Source organism: Chiloscyllium plagiosum, unplaced genomic scaffold (genome assembly GCF_037043375.1).
Source record: "Chiloscyllium plagiosum isolate Xiang-an unplaced genomic scaffold, Cpla_swu_hap1 HiC_scaffold_33, whole genome shotgun sequence".
Classification (NCBI taxonomy): Eukaryota; Metazoa; Chordata; class Chondrichthyes; order Orectolobiformes; family Hemiscylliidae; genus Chiloscyllium; species Chiloscyllium plagiosum.
Window position 1 is genome coordinate 19,428,689 of NW_028270171.1, and position 20,992 is coordinate 19,449,680.

Sequence of the window (20,992 nt, forward strand, 5' to 3'; positions counted from 1 at the left end):
TTTCCCATAACCATCTTCGCAGCGCATTTTCTAAATCAACAACACTGCGACTTCACGTGGCCTACTTTATTAGTAAAAACACCTGGCCTTTTCCGCTTCTCCTCCCCCCATGAGTTTCCTTTCTATCCTATGGAAAAACTATCTTCAATTAGATCTCCTTTTCCATCACAATCTGAGGATTTCTCTTTTCCCAGATTTCTCACCCTCAGATTGAAATTGATGTCAGAAATTGAACTTTGACTTAGGAACCAATACAATCAACTGGGATTTCCCCTGCTAATTTGGCAGTCTGAATTCTCTGCTCTTCCTCACGAGTTCTCACTATGGGGACAGCATAGTGACTGAGCGGTTAGCCTCATGGAGCCAGGGATCCAAGTTTCATTCCATACTTGGGTGACTGTGCAAACTCCACACAGGCATTCTGGCATCTTCACGGGTTTCCTCCGGGCGCTCCGTTTTCCTCCGACAGTCCAAAGATGTGCAGGCTGGATTAGCCGTGCCAAATTGCTCACCATATTGGAGGGTGTGCAGGCTAGATGGATTAACCCTGGGAAGTGCAAGGTTTCAGAGATGGGGGTGGATCTGGGTAGGATGTTCTTCAAAAAGATCGGTGTGGACTTGATGCAGCGATTCTAAATGATTCTACTTCAGGAAGTGAATTTCAAACTTCTCCAAAAAAAGTAGTGTCTCTCTAATAGCGCCATGTGTCTGATATATTTTCACTGCCCTTGCCCACCTAAGGTTACTTTGTTTGATCCTTTCAAACTCAAAATGACCAGGTTCCCTCCTTAAATTCTTAAAACATTGTCTGTAGGCCTCTGGCACAAGCTCATATGCACATACGATGGCTTTTTCTCCCACCTCCTCAGATATGTCCCAGATAATGATGCAAATACCTCACTAACTCTCCCTACCAACTTGGTTTGGATCAACAATACCCAGATAGTCAGAAGCCATTTAGTTTGTTAAGCTATTTTCTCAAATGAAACAAACCAAAAAAAAAAAGGCTTCTACATCCTTCTTGTTGAACTTAAGCAACGCTTGGACATACTTAAACAGATCCCACCAGGCCTTTGGCAACAATAAGATTGTTTTTCATCAGTGTTTTTATCACTACTCCTGTCTTCCACCTCTACCTCTGCCATTTTAAGTTGACTGAGTTTTCAATTCCAACCTTCAAAGTTCAAAAACTCTCTCTCTTTGGGCCATTGTTTCCTTTTCTTTTTGTTCTGCCAGGGTCATTTTTCCTGTTTTTAAATAAGTAAAACTGTTTTATTTCCGTTTCTCTTGACCTTGCCTCTAATTCAAACTGCTTCATTTGCAATTGAAATTTAGTCATCTCCAATGGTTCTGATTGCATTCCTAGCAATTGTACAATGTTGTGTTTTTGCCACAATTATTTCCCCTTTCCTCAGAGGCAGGCAACTCCAACTTGTTTATCAATTCAGAAAGTTTGCGCACCCTGTTTAAAACCAACCAAATGCAATGCCCAAAATAAAAACCACCAATACTCATCATTCACTGCCTTGGAGTTCAATAACTAAAAAAAAAATCCAAAGCTGTTTACTCTTTTGGCTTTGAGCATACCATTGGACATTTCTGAACCAAACTCCATTAAATAAAAAACAAAAGGACGAAATGTACCTCTTAAAACAATAGTGTCATCACAACTGCCATCTGCAGTAAAAATTCTGATATCCAGTCAAGGAAGATAATTCACTCACAAAGCTGTTCATTCTAATCTGTCCCACTTTAAATCAACCAACCAGTCTCTACACATGCAGTATCTTTAAATCATGCAGGTCTTGCAGAAAGGTATGCACTTGCATTGTTATCCTTCAGGTATCTGGCATCTCCTGGGGTAGTGTTCCATCTCTGGGGAATGTAATTCATTTGAGGAGCACTACTGACAGTAACTGCTATTACTAATCTTTCTGCAATGCTGAAGAATGAACCACCACTGGAACTGATGGCCATTCTGATAAGTTATTACATAGGCTTACCAACAGCATTAAACATTTGCACACTAACTTGCTCCCCAATAGACCCGAAGTAAAATTTGGTTATCGAACATTTCACCTTGACTTTGGTGTCATTCAGGTCTGTTACAACTTCAATAGGTTTTGTTTGGCTCTTAGAGTAGTTTGGTTTTAACATGACATTCATCTTTGAACTAGATTACTTTGTACATCTTCAATTAGGTATGTTCTTCACTCAAGGATTGCCTTGTACAAGTCCCATGTTGGATTTTGTTTTGATGCTATCTTGCCTTTCCATTTGATAATGATATAGGCTGTTAAATTTCCCAGCTGCTTAGGGAGTGGCTGAAGTTTTCACCTGAATATATGGGTCACTCATCACAATGTTTAGAATACCATAATGACTAAAGTGTATCTATAATCTCACCAGTATTCAGTGACAAAAGTTGAATTCCCAGCACGCAGAATAATAGCTGGTAACAAGATAAGCAGCTCCTGTAAGAGTGGAGAGCTTTGTTTCAAACTTCATCCATGGTCTGCTGAGATGCCACTTGTCGTAAGTGGCTCTTTAATTTGGTGTTTATTAGAGGCTGATTTGATCCTGTAATCTCATTTTTCAGGTTTATCCAGTAGAGCATTTCTCTTGCCTTCTTCAGACTAGACTCAATTCCCTGATAGCTTACACAGATGCACTTACAGTCTTAGGGTCTATTTCCATGCTGGATGACTCTTCGGTCCAACCAGTCCATGCCAACCATAATCCCAAACTAAACTAGTCTCACCTGCCTGTGCTTGGCCCGTATCCTTCTGCCCCACCCCCAAACATTTCTTATTCATGTACTCATTAAAATGACTTTTAAATGTTGTAACTGTATCCACATCCACCACTTCCTCAGGAAGTTAATTCTAAGCAAATCCCAAAAATTGTCCCCATGCCTTTTTTAAAAAAAAAACAAAATCTTTCTCCTCTCACCTTAAAAATATACCCCCTAGTATTGAACTCCCCCACCCATTCACCTGATGATTCACCCTTCATGATTTTATAAACCTCTATAAAGGTCGCCTCTCAACCTCCTACACTTTAGTGAAAAAAGTCCCAGCCTATCCAACTTCTCCTTATAACTCAAATATTCTATTCCCTGCAAAAATGTTGGTAAATCTCTTCTGAACCCTCTCCAGCTTAATATCATCCTTCCTATAAACAGGGAGGCCAGAACTGGACACAGTACTCCAGTAGAGGCCTCACTAATGTCCTGTACAATCTCAACATCCCAACTCCTATATTCAAAAAGGTCTGAGCAATGAACAGAAACATCTGTTTTCTCTTTTCCTTAGGAACGACTATTCACTCTGTAGAGTACCATCTTGTGCTCTTAACCTCTGTACTCTTCAATTGCAACACACTTATCATTGATGCTTTCAGGTCATCCTTTCCTAATTACTTCTGAAGGCACTTGGGGAATTGGAAGGTTTACAACGTGATTTGAGCAAGATGCTGGTCTTTCAAAATTTAATACCTTTGCTGTGCTTCTGGAAGATATCATAATTTCAGTCCAGATTTCCTCAGCTGGATTTCTAGGAAGTGCTGCTCTGGACAGCACGCTAATGCACACCTGTTTCCCTTGTTTGTATTTTCACAGATGATATCCCTTGAAAGGAATCAACAATCCTTGGTGCTTTGGAGCAGTAAGGTGCGGAAGATGCTTTAAAACATGACTCGCTGTCAGACTTCACTGTCAGTTTGTCTCGCCCAAAGTTTTCAAAAACACAATAGCTAGGGACTTTCTCAATCTGCTTGGAACATTTTTCAATGCGTGTTAATGCCCTGGACACAAATTCAACCGATTATCCTTACCACACAAGGGTTGCTCAAAGTGTAGTTTCACTGGCATTAGACTTCAAGGCGACTTCACTATTGCCATGGAGATATCTCAGCACAGTCTGTCGTTACTAATTGTTTCACTCTAATCAAGAGCTGCTTCATGTTCTGTGTCCCAATACCAATGCATATCCTTAGCAGCAAGTTGGTGTAGAAGTTGACCCTCCTGACACCAGAAATCATGCAAATTTCTTTGGGAAATACTTCATAAATAAAACAAATCATTGCACCACTATCTCAACGTTGATTGATGCATCTCTGCTAAAGTTCTCAGCTTGTCAGGATCTGGGCAAACTTCTTTTGCTGTCAGCATACAATCAACTTTAGACATTTTTAATGCATATTTTTTTCCCTCATTCAGCTTCAGATTTAGCTGGCAAGCTCTCTCTATAGCAATTATACTTGGTTCTGATCTGATTTGTGATGGCTTCTTCCATTGTTTCTCCACACCCATAGTAATTTCCACTCTGGGAGGAACACTGACTGACTATGTTGTGTTGTCATCAGTGATACTTTTCTGGAACAATGGAAATGCTAAGTGGTATGCAAAACAATCTGTATCTTCCAAATGGAATCCGGAACATGTTGGCAAACTGATACTTTCATCTGACCCCTCTGGTAAGCATTCTTCATATACAAGGGTATAAAACCCTTTGTCTTAGCAAATGGAGACAGAATTTCTACATTGGTTGGTATGGGATAGTGAGATCGCATCTAAGCTTTATGGAGACCCATTAGATCTCTGCAGGATTTTCTCTTCAATGCTATTACGCCCCAATCCAGTCTGTAGGAGTTCTCACTTTCTAGACTATGTCTGCCTTTTCCAGCTCCTGGTTTCCCAGGTCAGACCTGAATCAGCTGGAACTCTGTCGAGTGTGTGGTGCTGGAAAAGCACAACAGGTCAGGCAGCATCCAAAGAGCAGGAGAATTGACATTTCAGGCATAAGCCCTTCATCATTCTCCAGGATCTGCAGTCCTCACTTTCTCGCAGCTGGAACTCTCCTCAGTTCAACTCTCACTCTTAACTACTCCATAATTAAATGTACCCCAAAGAGACACTCAAGATCTGCCAAAACATCTCCGTAATCTTTTAGGATTTGCTGGCATTTTAGTAACAAACAAATTGTTCTGGTACATATAGGGTTACCAGCTTTAGATGTGCTTCAGCCAGGACAAGAGGATTTTGCCTTGTGTCTGTGATCTTGAACTCTATATTTTCCATCTCCCCATTGTGTTGGGCACTCAGCTTCATTTGTCCTTTGGAGGTGAATATCATTCCTTCATTCTTAGCTTGAGGGTTTCATCTCTGGGTCACCATCTTTAAGCCACATCATTTAAGATCATTTAAGTTCATGATGCATTGGTTTTACCTGGCACTGAATGTTCCTTTGATGCTGTATTATAGCCACCATCATTCTAACTGACGTAAACTACTTAGCACCTTTAGACCTGATGATGACAAATCATTGTGTGACATGGAGTGTTTTGTTTATCCAGGGAAAACAAAATCATAACTTCTCTCCAGCAGTCAGCTTTCTAGGAACGAGCGTGTTTTCTTTTCCCCCCAGCTAAACATTTATTTCAAAGTGATTCAGCTACGTTTAATTAGAGCATTGCTTTGTCCATCTGGACATGCTGTTGTTAAATGGGATCCTGTGCAATATTTGATTTGATTTATTATTTCACTCTACTCAAAAGATCACTGGGCAATAAAACAGAGCAAGGAATACACAGTGTTACAGCTGCAAAGAAGCTGCTGTAAAAGCAAGATCAACATTAGATTTGAAATTTGAGAGGTTCATTCAGAAATCTAGTAACAGCAGGGAAGCAGCTGTTCCTGAACCTATTGGTACGGTGTGTTTAAGCTTTTGTATCTGCTGCCTGACACAAGATGTTGGAAGAGATTATCACCGGAGTGGAAGGGGACTTTGATGATGTTGGCTGCCTTTCTGAGACAGCAAGAAGTGTAGATGGGATCAATTTACATCCATATCTCTGGCTTTGTTTTTTTCTGTTGGCCTTTATATATTTTTGTAATTTTTTAAAAACTCTTGTGTCCTGGAACATACCTCAGCATAGGAGAATCAGTGAGGCTTTGCACTATAAATATACTTGAGTTAGTGACTGACAACTGGAGAGCTTTGCACATTAATAGCTTTCTTGAGAATTTCTCCTGTCTCGGTAGATGTGCTCTTACTGCAGGATCTCTTATACCTAAAGCAATACTGAGTTGGCCATCTTTGAATTGTCTAAAATGCTCAGGGTTCATCTATTTGTGACAGCACTGTAACAGACTGAACAGTCTCCCTCTACTTGAGTTTTTTTTAGATTAGATTAGATTACATTACAGTGTGGAAACAGGCCCTTCGGCCCAACAAGTCCACACTGACCCACCGAAACGCAACCCACCCATACCCCTAACCTAACACTATGGGCAATTTAGCATGGCCAATTCACCTGACCTGCACATCTTTGGACTGTGGGATGAAACCGGAGCACCCGGAGGAAACCCACGCAGACACAGGGAGAACATGCAAACTCCACACAGTCAATGACATTATAAAGGTTCAGAGAATGTCTTCAAAATCTTTCCTGGTAGAGTTCTCTGCTCCTCAGAGTACAGTACAGCTCATAGCACTTTACCACAGAAGAATTCCAATTCAGTCCTTATTGCCTGTCATTTCCACAGCAGCAACACAGAGTGGAAAATTCACAACCATTGACAGTCACCCAGCACTTCAAAAGTTAGACTGTTTTTTTTTAATTCTTCCTTGTTTTTTTCAGCTGGCTTTGAAAACCTGCACAGTTCCAGCTGGCCATTTCTGAAGTAATGAGACAGGTCAGTAAAAACAAACTAAAATGAATGCAGTACAACAGAAATGGAGGCCACATAACTATGACAAATCCCAGCATGCTTTGTACAATTGCACTTGTGTGCAAGAGAAAGTCAAATTAGTTACAATGGAGTGGGAAGAATGACAGAAGACCTGGCTGAAAAAGGGGCATGTCAGCCAAAGTTAAAGTAGCATCACAGTGCTTCAACAAACTAATGTAGAAGGTCACCGAGTGTACAAAAAAAAAAAGCCCAACCCTCTTTAAAAGCACATGTTCATTTTAACATAATATATAATTGAGCCTGCTTCAAGCAATGGTTGAATGATAAACTCAATCATGGATAGACAGGGTGGTACTTGTCCTTTGAATATAGGAGCTGAAAATGTGTTGCTGGAAAAGCGCAGCAGGTCAGGCAGCATCCAAGGAACAGGAGAATCGACATTTCGGGCCTGACCTGCTGCGCTTTTCCAGCAACACTTTTCAGCTCTGATCTCCAGCATCTGCAGCCCTCACTTTCTCTCTTTGAATATAGAAGTTGGGATGTCATGTTGAGGTTGTACAGGACATTGGTGAAACATCTTCTGGAGTAGTGTGTCCAGTTCTGGTCACCTAGTTATCGGGAGAATATGAAGCTGGAGGGGGTTCAGAAAGGATTTACCAGGATGTTGCCAGGAATGGAAGGTTTGAGTTATAAAGAAAGGCTGGGACTCTTTCTCCCCCCCAGCAGCGTAGGAGGTTGAGAGGTGACCTTATAGGAGTTCATAAAATCACGCAGGGTACAGATAGGATGGGGGATTTCAAGACTAGGGGGCACATTTTTAAAGGTGACAGGAGAGAGATTTAAAAGACTACGTGAGGGGACAAATTGTTTTACACAGAGGGCAGTTCATGCATGGAATGAATTTCCAGAGGAAGTGATGGATGAGGGTACTATTACAACGTTTAAAAGACATTTGGGTCAGTAAATTAATAGGAAAAGCTGGGAGGGATGTGGGCCAGGAGCAGGTAGATGCGACTAGTTTAGTTTGGGATTACGTTCAGCACGGACTGGTTGGACTGAAACGTCTGATTTTGCGCTGTACAACTGACTCCATGAAGAAAATGATCCTGCAAAAGGGGCTCTACAGGGAGTTCAAACTCAAAAAAGGTATGCTTTTCATACTTCTCTTCAGAGTTATGGCCGGACAGGCTGAGATTTGTTTCAGTATGGGTTTCTCTGGTTTGGTAGAAGCTCAGGCCAGAATGCAAGGTGTTTCTTCAAAAGGCATTCACTTACACGATACACACGTGGAACCTGGAATAGACATCTGTGCCTGAAGCTGCTCTGAATCCAACCACCTCACAGAGTCCCTTTCTCATGGCTTCTGAGCAGTGTGCCCTCTAAACTGTGTAGCCATTTGGAGATTCCACACACACACAATTGGTGTGCCAGAGACTTCTGTTCCAGAAGCTACTGGAAGTTTATAAAATCATGAGGGGCGTGGATAGGGTGAATAGCCAAGGTCTTTTTCCCAAGATAGGGGAGTCCAAAGCTAGAAGGCATAGGTTTAAGGTGAGAGGGAAAAGATTTTAAAGGGATCTAAGAGGCAACTGTTTCATGCAGAGGGTGGTGCATGTGTGGAATGAGCTGCCAATGGTGGTGGTGGAGGCTGGTCCATTTACAACATCTAAAAGGTCATCTAGATAGGTATATGAATAGGAAGAGTTGAGAAAGAAATGGGCCAAATGCTAGCAAATGGGATTAGATTAGTTTAGGATGTGGTTGGCATGGACAAATTGGACCAATGGGTCTGTTTCCGTATTGTACATCTCTATGAGTTTAGGTCTGCACAGAGACAAAAGGGGGAACATAGCTTCTGAGGTCACAGTTATCATAGAATCACTATACAGTGTGGAAACAGGCCATTTGGCCACACCAAGTCCACACTGACCCTCTGAAGAGTAACCCACCAGGACCTATTTCCCTATTACTCTACATTTCCCCTGACTAATGCACCTAATGGGCAATTTAGCATGGCCAATTCACCTAACCGGCACAGAGTCAGATGTATAGCACGGAAACAGACCCTTTGGTCCAACTTGTCCATGCTGACCAGATATCCTAACCTAATCTAGTCCCACCTGTCAGCACCCAGCCCATATCCCTCCAAACCCTTCCTATTCATATACCCATCCAGATGCCTTTTAAACATTGCAATTGTACCAGCCTCCACCATTTCTTCTGGCAACTCGTTCCATACACGTACCACCCTCTGTAAAAAAGTTGTCCCTTAGGTCTCTTTTATATCTTTCCCTTCTCACCCTAAACCTATGTCCTCTAGTTCTGGACTCCCCCACCCCAGGGAAAAGACTTTGTCTATTTATCCTATCCATGCCTCATGATTTTATAAACCTCTAAGGTCACCCCTCAGCCTCCGACACTCCAGGGAAAACAACCCCAGCCTATTCAACCTCTCCCTAAAGCTCAAATCCTCTAACCCTGACAACATTCTTGTAAATCTTTTCTGAACCCTTTCAAGTTTCACAACATCTTTGCAATGGGAAGGAGACCAGAATTGCACGCAATATTCCAAAGCACAGCTACACAGTCACGGGAAGAATGTGCACAAACACAGTCACCTGAGGCTGGAATCTAACCCAGGTCCCTGGCACTGGTGAGACAGCAGCACTAATCACTGAGCCACCATTATGTTGCATATCCCATGGGGCACATTTGTATTTTCCTTAAATTCTCTCTGAACAAGTATTTTTGATGGTTGAATCCTTAAGATGTAGTCTGGCAATCGGGGGAAAAAAAAAATCACCATTTCCCATGCCAGCCCTGCAGTCTCCTTAATCAAAAGGCCCACATTACAAATTTGATCAGCAGATGCCCATAACCCATTCCCACTGATGGATTCATGACCACGCCCAGTATCAAATCCAGTTCGTTCTAGTGTGTCACATACTGCTCCGGCCAGCAGCAGTCGTAAAAAATGCCTCACATCACCAGCACCACTCACTACAATCCCAAGGTCTGTGGCTTGACGGCCTGGTTACTGGTTTCTATAAGTGGCAGTCCCACTCCTCCCAAACCCACAGTCCACAAAATCACTGCACAACAAAATAGAAACCAAGAGCCCACTGACAGAGTCAACATCACTCACATGATGGAATGTCACATTTCTCCCAGAGAAAGATGGAACAACTTGACTTCAGTAGAAATGCAGAAGCACAGAGCTGGAGGCCATTCAGCCCATCTTGCCTCATTCTATTTAGCGCATGTCAATCAATACCTTCATCCAACAATGGTTTGCATTTACATTGCATCCTTGACGTGACAAAAAGTGTCCCAAGGCACTTCACAGGAGGACAAATTCTGAGTATGCCACAAACATTAAGACAGGTTTATGTTTTGAATAAAAAAAGGGAAGTTAAAGTAATTTCTGAGATGGAGGGCAAGGCAGAGAGATTTAGGAAGGAAATTCCAGAGCTCAAGGCCTAGGCAACCTCGAGACAGAGCCACTAATGGTAAAGCAAAGGAAGTGGGAGAAACGGACAAGAGGCCAGAGTCTAAGGAACAGCGAGTTCTTTGAGGGTTTTAGCTGGTTTACACCCAACCAATCACAAGCACACCCAAACATGCGTCAGTCAGAAAGCACTCAGTCTGCATCTTACCTCAGGATCTGACTCAGGCAACACAGGCTGGATGCTGAGGACACTCTGCTCTGGTTTCCAGCAAGTGCTTGCCAGATTGCAACCAACATAACTAGGGCTGCCAAAGCAAGTGGCATTTGAGATTGGCAGTGTTCGCCAACTAAAGGGCCTAGCAAATTCAACTCGAGGGGCAACACATTCCATACCCTTTGCACCAAGGACTGTCATGCCATCGCAATTAGCACACATTTCCCACACTGTCACCTAAAGTGCTTTAACGCAAATCACACCATTAGCCCAACACCATCCCTCCCCCGCCCCCAAACACACACACACACACACACACACACACACACACACCACCAAACCTAAACCAACACAGGTCAGGAGCAGGGGAATGGGAAGGGGGGCACATCAGAACAGTGGAGTGTGTGAAGGGAGGAAGACGGGAGAAGGGGTTTGAGGGAGGGTGTGTGAAGAGAAGAAGATGAGGGAAGGAGGGGTAAAGGAGGGAGTGTGGGGCAGAAGACCCCGCACAATGACTTTTTTTGCATTTGCAAAACAGCTTAGATAACCAGGGAACAAGTTAAATACTCTGGATGTTTTAGTTTATGCAGCAAGATCTAATATAGGCAGAGAGAGGGGTAGGCAACTAATTGGCGAGATGGTGCAGAGGGCCAGTAAAGGCACAATGGGCCAAAACATCCCTGGCTGAGAACTGAATCGCACAGGCCGATCCTGCCTGGGTCCTGTGCATTTCCACAGGACATTCACTGGGAATTTGGCTTGGAGACATTGAGACAGAGAGCAGACACGGTCTTGGCAGCAGACTCATTTTCCACACAGCCCCAGTTAGTGAGACTCCATCAGGTGCATTTACTGTTGGCCTACTACATGTCCAAGCTGCCTAATCTCTGGGATCCAGCATCCTCCCTTTATTTCCGGAAAAGGGGAAATGTGTCAAACTGTGCTGACAGTTAATGTTATTTATTTTTGATAAACACACAGGGAACACCGGAGTTTAATCATGAGGCTGAGTGTTAGTCGCATTCAAAAGGAGAGTCTATTAACAGCACAACAGGCTCACATTGTACAGATAAGATAACAGCCACTTGGCAGCAAGTGATGGGCCAGCCCATGGCTTTTATCTCAATTTCCTTTTGTCTTGCTTTCTCCCATTTCCTCTGACTGCTATGTACAATGTATCTGACTGAAAAAAATATCCTCAGCCGCTTCCCCACCAGCCCCACCATCCTCCTCCTCGTATTATCTCTTCAATGCTCACTAAGGAGCTATCATCTTTTCAAGGAACCAGTCTCTCATTCACCACTCATTCCACAACAACAGTCAAACAGCTTAGGAACAGGCCCTTCGGCCCACCACATCCATGGTCACCAACAAATAGCAAACTACATTAATCACATTTATCCGCACTTGACCAAGAGCCTAGCATTTTAAGCACCCATCAGAGACACAGAGACACAGAGACACAGAGACACTCTCTCAGGCAGCAAGTTCCATATTTCTGCTCTGGGTGGGAATAAGTGATTTCCCTCACTATTTCCTCAAAACTACTTAGGAGGAGACAGATGTACAGCTCAGAAATAGGCCGTTCGGTCCAACTTGTCCATGCTGATCAGATATCCTAAATTAATCTGGTCTCATTTGCCAGCACTTGATCCACTTCCTTCTAAACCCTTCCTATTCATAGACCCATCCAGATGCCTTTTAAAACGTTGTGTCTGTACCAGCCTCCACCATTTCCTCTGGCAGCTCATTCCATGCACGCACCACCTTCTGCATGAAAACGTTATCCCCAAGGTCCCTTTTAAATCTTTCCCCTCTCAACTTAAACCCATGCCCTCTAATTCTGGATTCCCCACCCAAGGGAAAAGACCTTATCAATTTACCTTATCCATGCCCCTTACGATTTTATAAACCTCTATAAGATCACCCCTCAGCCTCTCCCTGTAGCTCAAACCCTCCAACCCTGGCAACGTCCTTGTAAATCATTTTTGAACCCTTTTAAAAGTTTCGCAACATCCTTCCCACCGGAAGGAGACCAGAATTGCACTTGTTCCTCATCTTAAACGCATTCTCTTCGGTCTTAGACACATCTACCACAGGAAAGAGAGATTTTCACGATCTATATCTCTGGATTGTGCGCATCTCATCCTGATCCTCCCATGCTCCAAGGAAAACAAACTCAGCCTATTCAGTCTCACCTCATAATAGAGACCTTTCATCGAAGGCAATGTCCTGGTGAATCTCCCTCTGCACCCTTTCCAGTGCAATCACATCCTTCCAATATTCTGGGGACTGGAACCACACACAGTATTCCATTTATGGCCTTACCAATGTCTTTTCCAAGGCTACCTTGCTCCAGCTAATGATGGCAAGCATCCTATATGCTGTTTCCCCCACCCTTTCTCCCCGTGCTGACGCCTGTAGGAATCTACATCTAGTACACAATAATTCCTTTGTTCCTCAACATTCCATATTCAGTACACATTCCTGATGAAGGGCTTATATCCGAACCGTCGCTTCTCCTGTTCCTTGGATGCTGCCTGAGCTGCTGTGTTTTTTCAGTGCCATATTTTTTGACTCTGAGCTCCAGCATCTGCAGTCCTCACTTCCTCCCAGTACTCTCTAAGGATCTACCATTCATTGTGTAGGTCCTTCCCTTATTAGACCTCCCAAAATGTGCTACTTGATGCTAACCTGGTTTAAATTCCAGCTGCCACTGTTCCATCCAGTTTTAAAATCAGAATCATAGAATTCCTACAGTGTGGAATCGGCCATTAGGCCTATTCCTGATGAAGGGCTTTTGCCCAAAACGTCAATTCTCCTGCTCCTTGGATGCTGCCTGACCTGTGCTTTTCCAACACCACACTCTCGACATTAGGCCCATTGAGTCCGCACTGATCCTCAAGAACATCCCACCCAGAGCCGCCCCATCAACCCTATCCCTATAACCCTGCATTCCTGACATCTAACCCACCTAGTCTGCATGTCTCCAGATGTCACGGGGTAATTTAGCATGGCTAATCCTGCCAAGATGCACATCTTTGGACTGTGGCAGGAAACCGACGCAGACATGGAGAATGTTCAAACCCTACATAGACAGTCACCTGAGGGTGGAAGCGAACCCGGGTCCCTGGTGCTGTGAGGCAGCAGTGCTAACCACGGAACCATCCAAAAAGGCAGATATAAAAACATCAAATTGCTCTTTCTTTCACTCCCAAAGGGGATGTCCTGACTAACAGTTACATCTTCAGATGATAATCTGGTCATTAACACATTACTGATTTGTGGGAGCTTCCTGTGCACAAATTGGCTTCCACATTCCCTCCAAGGGGAACAGTTCAAAAAGGACTACATTGAATTAGCAAGCAGTGGGGGACATACAGCACAGAAACACACCATTCTGTCCCACTTGTCCCTGCTGACCACGTATCCTAAATTAATCCAGTCCCATTTACAAGCACCCAGCAAAAATCCCTCTAAACCCTTCCTATTCAACTATCCATCCGGATGCTTTTTTAAATGTTGCAATTGTACCAGCCTGCACCACTTCCTCTAGCAGCTCACTCCATTAACGTTACCACCCTCTGCCTAGAAAATTGGTCTCATGTTCCTTTCATCTTTCCACTCTCACCTTAAATTTATGCCCTCTAATTTTGGGCTCCCCTACCCTGGGGAGAAGACCTTGGCTACTCACCCTATCCATGCCTCATGATTTTATAAATCTCTATAAAAGGTCACCCCTCAGCCTCAGACACTCCAGGGAAAATAACCCCAGCTTATTCAGCCTCTCCCTCTAGCTCAAACCTTCCAATGCTGGCAACTTCCTTGCAAATCCCTTCCAAGTTTTCACCTGGAGATCATGAAAGGCGCTATATAAAGGCGCCTCTGCCTTTAACCAGTTACTGAGGGAGCGCTGGAACACAAAAGGAGGTAGGTAGTCCAGGATACAAGGGGGCTCGCAGTCATCCTTAAGGACCGCGCAGAGGTTTATTAGCAAATCAGTGAACCCAAGAAGCAAGCAGAAAATGCAGGAACCGAAAAAAGGTCTAACAAAACAGTGACGTCGCCCGGAAACGTCTTGTGGCGGAGTTTCTGGAGCAGGGTTCGCCAGATGTTCCGAATTCATGGAGAGGAACAGACAGCGACCGGATATAATGCTGAGCGAGCAAATCCAGTCATCCCTCTCATGAGCGAACTGGCCTCATGTAAAGACAGTTTGACAGTATTGTGGGTGGGGTGGGACTGGAGGGAGAGAGGACATTTATTTTAATGGATAAAAGTATATTTTTGAAGTCACTCGTATTCCAAAAAAATTCCCAGGTTAGTATTCGACAGACCCGGTTTCAAACCCCGTGGTGAAATTTAAGTTCAATTAATAAAGCCAGCGGTGGATTCGAACTCTGATGAAGGAATCATCTGGATTCGAACCGTTAGCTTGCTCTCTCTCCGTGGGCGCTGCCTGACCCGCTGTGATCTCCAGCATTTGTTGTTTTCAGGACGGATGCCAGCACTTGCACAGCTCCTGCATTGTGGGTCATAACTGAATTGTCAGTGTTCTCCTTTCAAAAGGAAGGACATCTGCTTTGGGTCTGATCTACGTGACTCCAGACCCCAAACAACGTCGACTCTTAACCGCCCTCAGTGCAAAACCCCTCAATTCCAGGACAAATTGGAGATGAGAGACATCCCCAAGAGCAAGTTGATATTTTTTCCCCCATCAACTTGTGTTACCACACTGTTCTGAAGCAGGTGAGAGTTGAATCTCCTGGCTCAGACATAGGGACATTACCACTCACCGGTACTATGAGTCAGAAAAGAACACGTTTCATACTGGATCTGCTAAATCATGTTTGCTGTATATTAAAAAAATGGTTACTGCTCAATTCGGAAGATGCAAACTGGGCTGTCAACGATTTCCCGGGGCCGCGCTAGGCGTCATCCAAATGCAAGTCTTTCTCGCTTCAAACTGGTTCCTATCCCCTTACTCATCTACTCCACACGAACCGGCGCTCAACTGAACGCACAGAAGATGACTCGCAAATTCGTGAAGCGTCCCATTTTTTTAAGGGCCGGCACTGTGGCTCAGTGGTTAGCACTGCAGCCTCACAGCACCAGGTTCGATTCCAGCCTCGGGCAACTTGCACATTCTCCCCGTGTCTGTGTGGGTTTCCTCCGGGTGCAATTGGCCATGCTAAATTGCCCGTAGTGTTAGGTGCATTAGTCAGAGGGAAATGGGTCTGGATGGGTTACTCTTCGGAAGTGTGGACTTGTTGGGCCGAAGGGCCTGTTTCCACACTGTAGGGAATCTAAATCATCAGGTCATTGCAACTGTGTGGCTATTAAAGGGGGCGGGGTGGGGGGAGGTGGACAGATTGGAAGTCAGTCTGGATTTACCCTGCAAATCTCAACATCTCCTTTCTCTCCCACCACCCCACCCATAAAAGGCCCAGCTCCGACCCTCTCCCACCTCCCAAATTCCTGCCACTGCGGGCGCTACAGGGTCAGTTTAAGATTGATTCAAAACATCTGGTTTAAAGACTGACAGCAGCGTTTCTTCGTCTCGTCCCTCTTTTTTTGGGGGGGGGGGAAACACTCTCCGCAGAAAAAAAAGTCAGTCGAGGAGAAAGGGGGTCATTCGCATCAGGAATACCGGAGTAAAGATAACTTGAAATATTTTTTTTAAATCCCTCATTAATATAAAGTAACTGACTCACCACGCCCGTCCTCCGGATTAGTTTAAAGCAAACGGTTCTGTCTTCGCATTTTGTTACTCAGCAACGACTTAAACATTAAAGCCGAGGGTTTTTAAAACTAATTTGTCTTCAAATTGAACCAGTTGGAGCAATCGTGAATATATCCGCAAACTTACTCTTTAAAACAATTTTTTAAAAAAAAGAGTTCCTCAATTTCCCGATAGCCGGGTGTTAATTCAACGGGGACTGACAGCTGAAGGTTAAAATTTCTTAACTTTTTATTTGAAGACCAATTTCGACGGAAATTGACATCAAAACAGCGAGCTCCTTAACCGATCCAAGCAACAACTCCCCAAACTTTTGAGCAGTTTCCAGGGACTGTTGCCCACCCCTCCCGCTCAAAATAAGTTGATTTTTTTTTCTTCCACAACAAACCGAGCACGCAAAACATATTTTGGGAAGGACTGGAGAGAGGCAGACAAATCTTTACCTGAATTCCCCGATACTCTTAGTCCCAGTTGTTGAGTACCAGCCTGAGGACGGACGATGAAAACAGCTCGTTCCCAAAATCAGGCGCCAACGCCCCTCCTTCACTCATGACTGTCCTCAGCGCTTTAAAGAGACAGTCTCAACTTGTCTCTGACTCTGACCAAGGAGCCTCAATAAAAAAAAAACCGTGTTTATTTCCTCGCCTGACCCGTTTGTTATGAATGTGAGATTTTTGTTTTTTATTAAAACAAAAGTGGGTAGCGATGGGTCAGGAGGTTAGGCTAACCTGAAGGAGTGCCCTCCTCTTACAGACACCGGTCTAGGATGGGAAGTGTAACCGCCCCATCTTGCCATCTCGGGTAAAAGTGAAATATTTCATGTCACATTTTGCATAGTTTTTTAATTCTTTCACGGGACTTGGTGGCCAGGGCAGCATTGGATGCAGCTATTCGCTGCTGGTCTTGTATACAGCACTGAACAGGCCCGTTGGCCCACGATATTGTGCCCAGATTTAATCCTAATGTAAAATATAGTAATTTAACCTACGCGACCCTCAACTCACTGCTATCCATGTGCAATCTTGAACTGATTGGCTTGCTAGGCCATTTCAGAGAAATTGTTGGAGAAACTCAGCAGATATGGAGAGAGAGAGACAGTAAGGTCTACAGACGCTGGAGATCAGAGTTGAGAATGTGTTGCTGGAAAAGCACAGCAGGTCAGGCAGCATTGGAGGAGCAGGAGAATCGACGTTTCGGGCCATTCCTGATGAAGGGCCCTGCCTGAAACGTCGATTTTCCTGTTCCTCGGGTGTTGCCTGACCGGCTGTGCTTTTCCAGCAACACGCTCTCAGATATGGAGAGAAAGCAGAGTTAATATTTCGGGCTAATGACCTTTCTTCAAAACTGAACATAGCTGGGCAAAGGTTGGATATGTGCTAAAGATGGGGAGTGGGGAGGAGCCCAAAGACAGAGAAACACAGTTGGGCCAATGAAGGAATGGGTAAAGGTCAGTCTGGGAGAATGAATGGCTGCTAATGGGGTCCATTAGTCACAGACTCATACAGCACAGAAGCATATCCTTTGGTCCAACTAGTCTACACTGACCATGTTCCCAATTCAAACTAGTCCACACCCTCCTGCATTTGGTCCATATCCCTCCAAACCTTTCCTATTCATGAACTTATCCAAATGTCTTTTAAATGTTGTAACTCTACCTGCATCCACCACTTCCTCTGGCAGTTCATTCCACATTCGACCCACTCCCTGTGTAAAATACTCTGCGCCTCATGTCCTTTTTAAAATCCTTCTCCTTTCACCTTCAAAAACATGCCCCTCAATTTTGGACACCCCCACCCTTGGGAAAAGACCTTTGCCAATCACTTTATCTATGCTCCTTATGATTTTATAAACCTCTACGAGGTCATCCCTCAACCTCCAGTGAAAAAGTCCCAGCCTATCCAGCCTCTCCTGATAACTCAAACCCTCCGTTCCTGTCAACAGCCTGGTAAATTTTTTTCTGAACCCTCTCTAGATTTCTGAGAATTTTATCTTTGTATTAATGGAAATAATATTGGGGATTGGTTATTCCAAACTATTTGGAGTTGAGAATCTGTTTCCTGCATTTGATTAATGATCAGATGATCAGAAAAACAAAAACCATTTTGGTTACACAACATAGGTCTTTCCTATGTAGCTCTGAAAGACTACTGAATTAAAATTGATGCCAAATGTCCCTCTTCCCCATTGACAAGGATAATGAGAAGCCTGTGACCAGAGGTGTGCCACAAGGATTGGTGCTGGGTCCATTGCTATTTGTCATTTATATAAATGATTTGGATGTGAACATAGGATGTACGATTAGTAAGTTTGCAGATGACACCAAAATTGGGGGTGTAGTGGACAGTGAAGAAGGTTACCTCAGAGTACAATGGGATCTTGATCAGATGGGCCAATGGGGTGAGGAGTGGCAGATGGAGTTTAGTTTAGATGAATGTGAAGTGCTGCATTTTGGAAAAGCAAATACACTTAATGGTAAGGTGCTGGGAAGTGCAGTTGAACAAAGAGATCGTGGAGTGCAGGTTCAGCAGCCTGAAGGAAGAAGGTGGCTCAGTAACGTCATCTCAGGACGACGTCATGAGGATCAGCAAATCCTTCTGTGCCAGTCTGTATGACTCGCAGCCAACAGACAGCGCGGCCTCCCAGTCGTTCCTGTCCCCTATCACGGAGGTCTTAGACAACAGAACACGGGAGATGCTGGACCAGCCACTATCTCTGGACGAGCTGACCAAGGTCCTGGAGTCCTTTGAAAAGAATAAAACTCCCAGAAGCGACGGCTTACTGGTGGAGCTGTATTTTTCTCTGTGGGACTTGATTGACCAGGACCTGCTGGAGGTGTATGACAGTATGCTTCGGGCAGATACCATGAGTGAATCCATGAGGAAAGGCATCATCACCCTCATCTACAAGCAGAAGGGGGAGAGGGAGGAACTTAGAAATTGGAGACCAATCTCACTATTGAACGCAGATTAGAAAATCTTGGCAAAGGTCATTGCCAACCGGGTCAGGTCTGCTCTGGGATCGGTGATCCACCCTGACCAAACCTGTGCTGTACCGAGCAGGAAGATCGCTGAGAGTCTCGCACTCCTCAGGGATACGATCGCCTACGTGCAGGACAGAGGGTTGGACACCTGCCTGATCAGCCTGGACCAGGAGAAAGCCTTTGACAGGATATCACACAGGTATATGAGAAATGTTCTCTCCAAAATGGGCTTTGGGGAGGGAATCTGCAATTGGATCAGACTGGTCTAAACCAACATTGTCAGTGCAGTCTCAATCAACGGGTGGGAATCAGATAGCTTCCCAGTCAGATCTGGAGTCAGGCAGGGCTGCCCTCTCTCTCCTGCCTTGTTTGTGTGCTGCATAGAGCCATTTGCCGAGTCCATCAGGAAGGATGCGAGCCTGAGAGGGGTGACTATTCCTGGCAGCGGGGGCCTGCAGGTTAAGGCCTCCCTGTACATGGATGACGTCGCCGTTTTCTGCTCGGATCCGCTGTCCGTGCGCAGACTGATGTGCATATGTGACCAGTTCGAACGGGCCTCGGGGGCCAAGGTAAACCGAGGCAAGAGCGAGGCCATGCTCTTCGGGAACTGGGCTGACCAATCCTCGATCCCCTTCACCGTCAGGACCGACTACCTGAAGGTGCTGGATATTTGGTTCGGGGTGCCTTGGGTGTGTGCCATGTCTTGGGAGGAGCATATCAGGAAAGTGAGGCAGAAACTGGGCAGATGGAAGCTACGGTCGCTCTCCATCGCGGGAAAAAAACCTGGTCATCAGGTGTAAGGCACTGCCATTGCTGTTATTGCCATTGCCTATTCCCAGAACCTGTGCCGCTGCAGTCACCCGGGCCACCTTCCGTTTTATATGGAGATCAAAGATGGACCGGGTCCGAAGGGACTCGCTGTACAAAGCTCTGGGCAACGGGGGAAATATACATGCAATGCCACCCTCACCCTGATGGCCACCTTTGTGTGTGGCTGCATCAAGCTGTGTGTGGATCCCCGGTACGCAAACTCCAAGTGTCACTACGTACTGAGGTTCTACCTGTCCCCAGTGTTGCGAAGGACGGGCCTGGCCTCGCTGCCACGGAACGCTCCGAGTAGTTGGAGCATTCCGTATCACCTGTCCTTCGTGGTGAAATTTATGAAGAAAAACACCTTTGACCACAAGTCCATCAGGAAGTGGTCAGCACGTAGTGTCCTTGAGACCCTTCGGGAAAAGGAGAGGGCGGATCCTATCGAGCGATTCCCTGAGCAGACTGTCAAAGTCATTTGGCAGAATGCCTCATCGCCAGAACTTTCCAACAAGCACCAAGACATGGCTTGGCTGGTGGTGAGAAGGGCTTTGCCTGTGAGATCCTTTATGCACGCCCGGACTCTCAGCCGCACTGCACGCTGCCCTCGAAGCGGCTGTGGGGGGACGAGACTGTCACACACCTCCTTCTAGAATGTGCCTACGCAGAGGAAGTCTGGAGAGGAATGCAATGGTGTTTGTCGAGGTTCGTCCCGAGCAGCGCCGTGACGCGGGACTCCGTGCTCTACGGCCTGTTTCCCGGGACGCACACCGAGACGAACATCAACTGTGCCTGGAGGATCATCAACTCGGTGAAGGATGCACTCTGGGCGGTCCGAAACCTGTTGATCTTCCAGCTGAAGGAGCTGATCCCGACTGAGTGTTGCAGACTGGGCACATTCCATGGTCCAGGACTACGTGTTGAGGGACGCGCTGAAGCTTGGGGCAGCTGCCGCCAAGACGCGGTGGGGAAAGACCTCCGTGTAACGTCTGCCTGCCTAAGCATAGGAGGCCCACGCAGTAAGGGGGCTCCGTTGACGCTTCAGCTAAATATATGGATAATAAGCATACAGACCTGTATATACAAATGATTACTCGATCTCTGTA

At 45.1% G+C, this 20,992-nt stretch overlaps 1 protein-coding gene across 1 annotated transcript in view; it reads right to left on the bottom strand.

Annotated features, from left to right (window-relative positions):
* LOC122542275 (peripheral myelin protein 22-like) overlaps nucleotides 1-16,689 on the bottom strand; it is a 57,211-nt gene extending 40,522 nt beyond the window's left edge. The window contains exon 1 of the mRNA XM_087978328.1: nucleotides 16,540-16,689. The gene's annotated coding sequence lies outside the window, so the exon portion shown is untranslated. The remainder of the gene's footprint in view (nucleotides 1-16,539) is intronic.
* Between the last annotated feature and the right edge of the window lie 4,303 nt (nucleotides 16,690-20,992).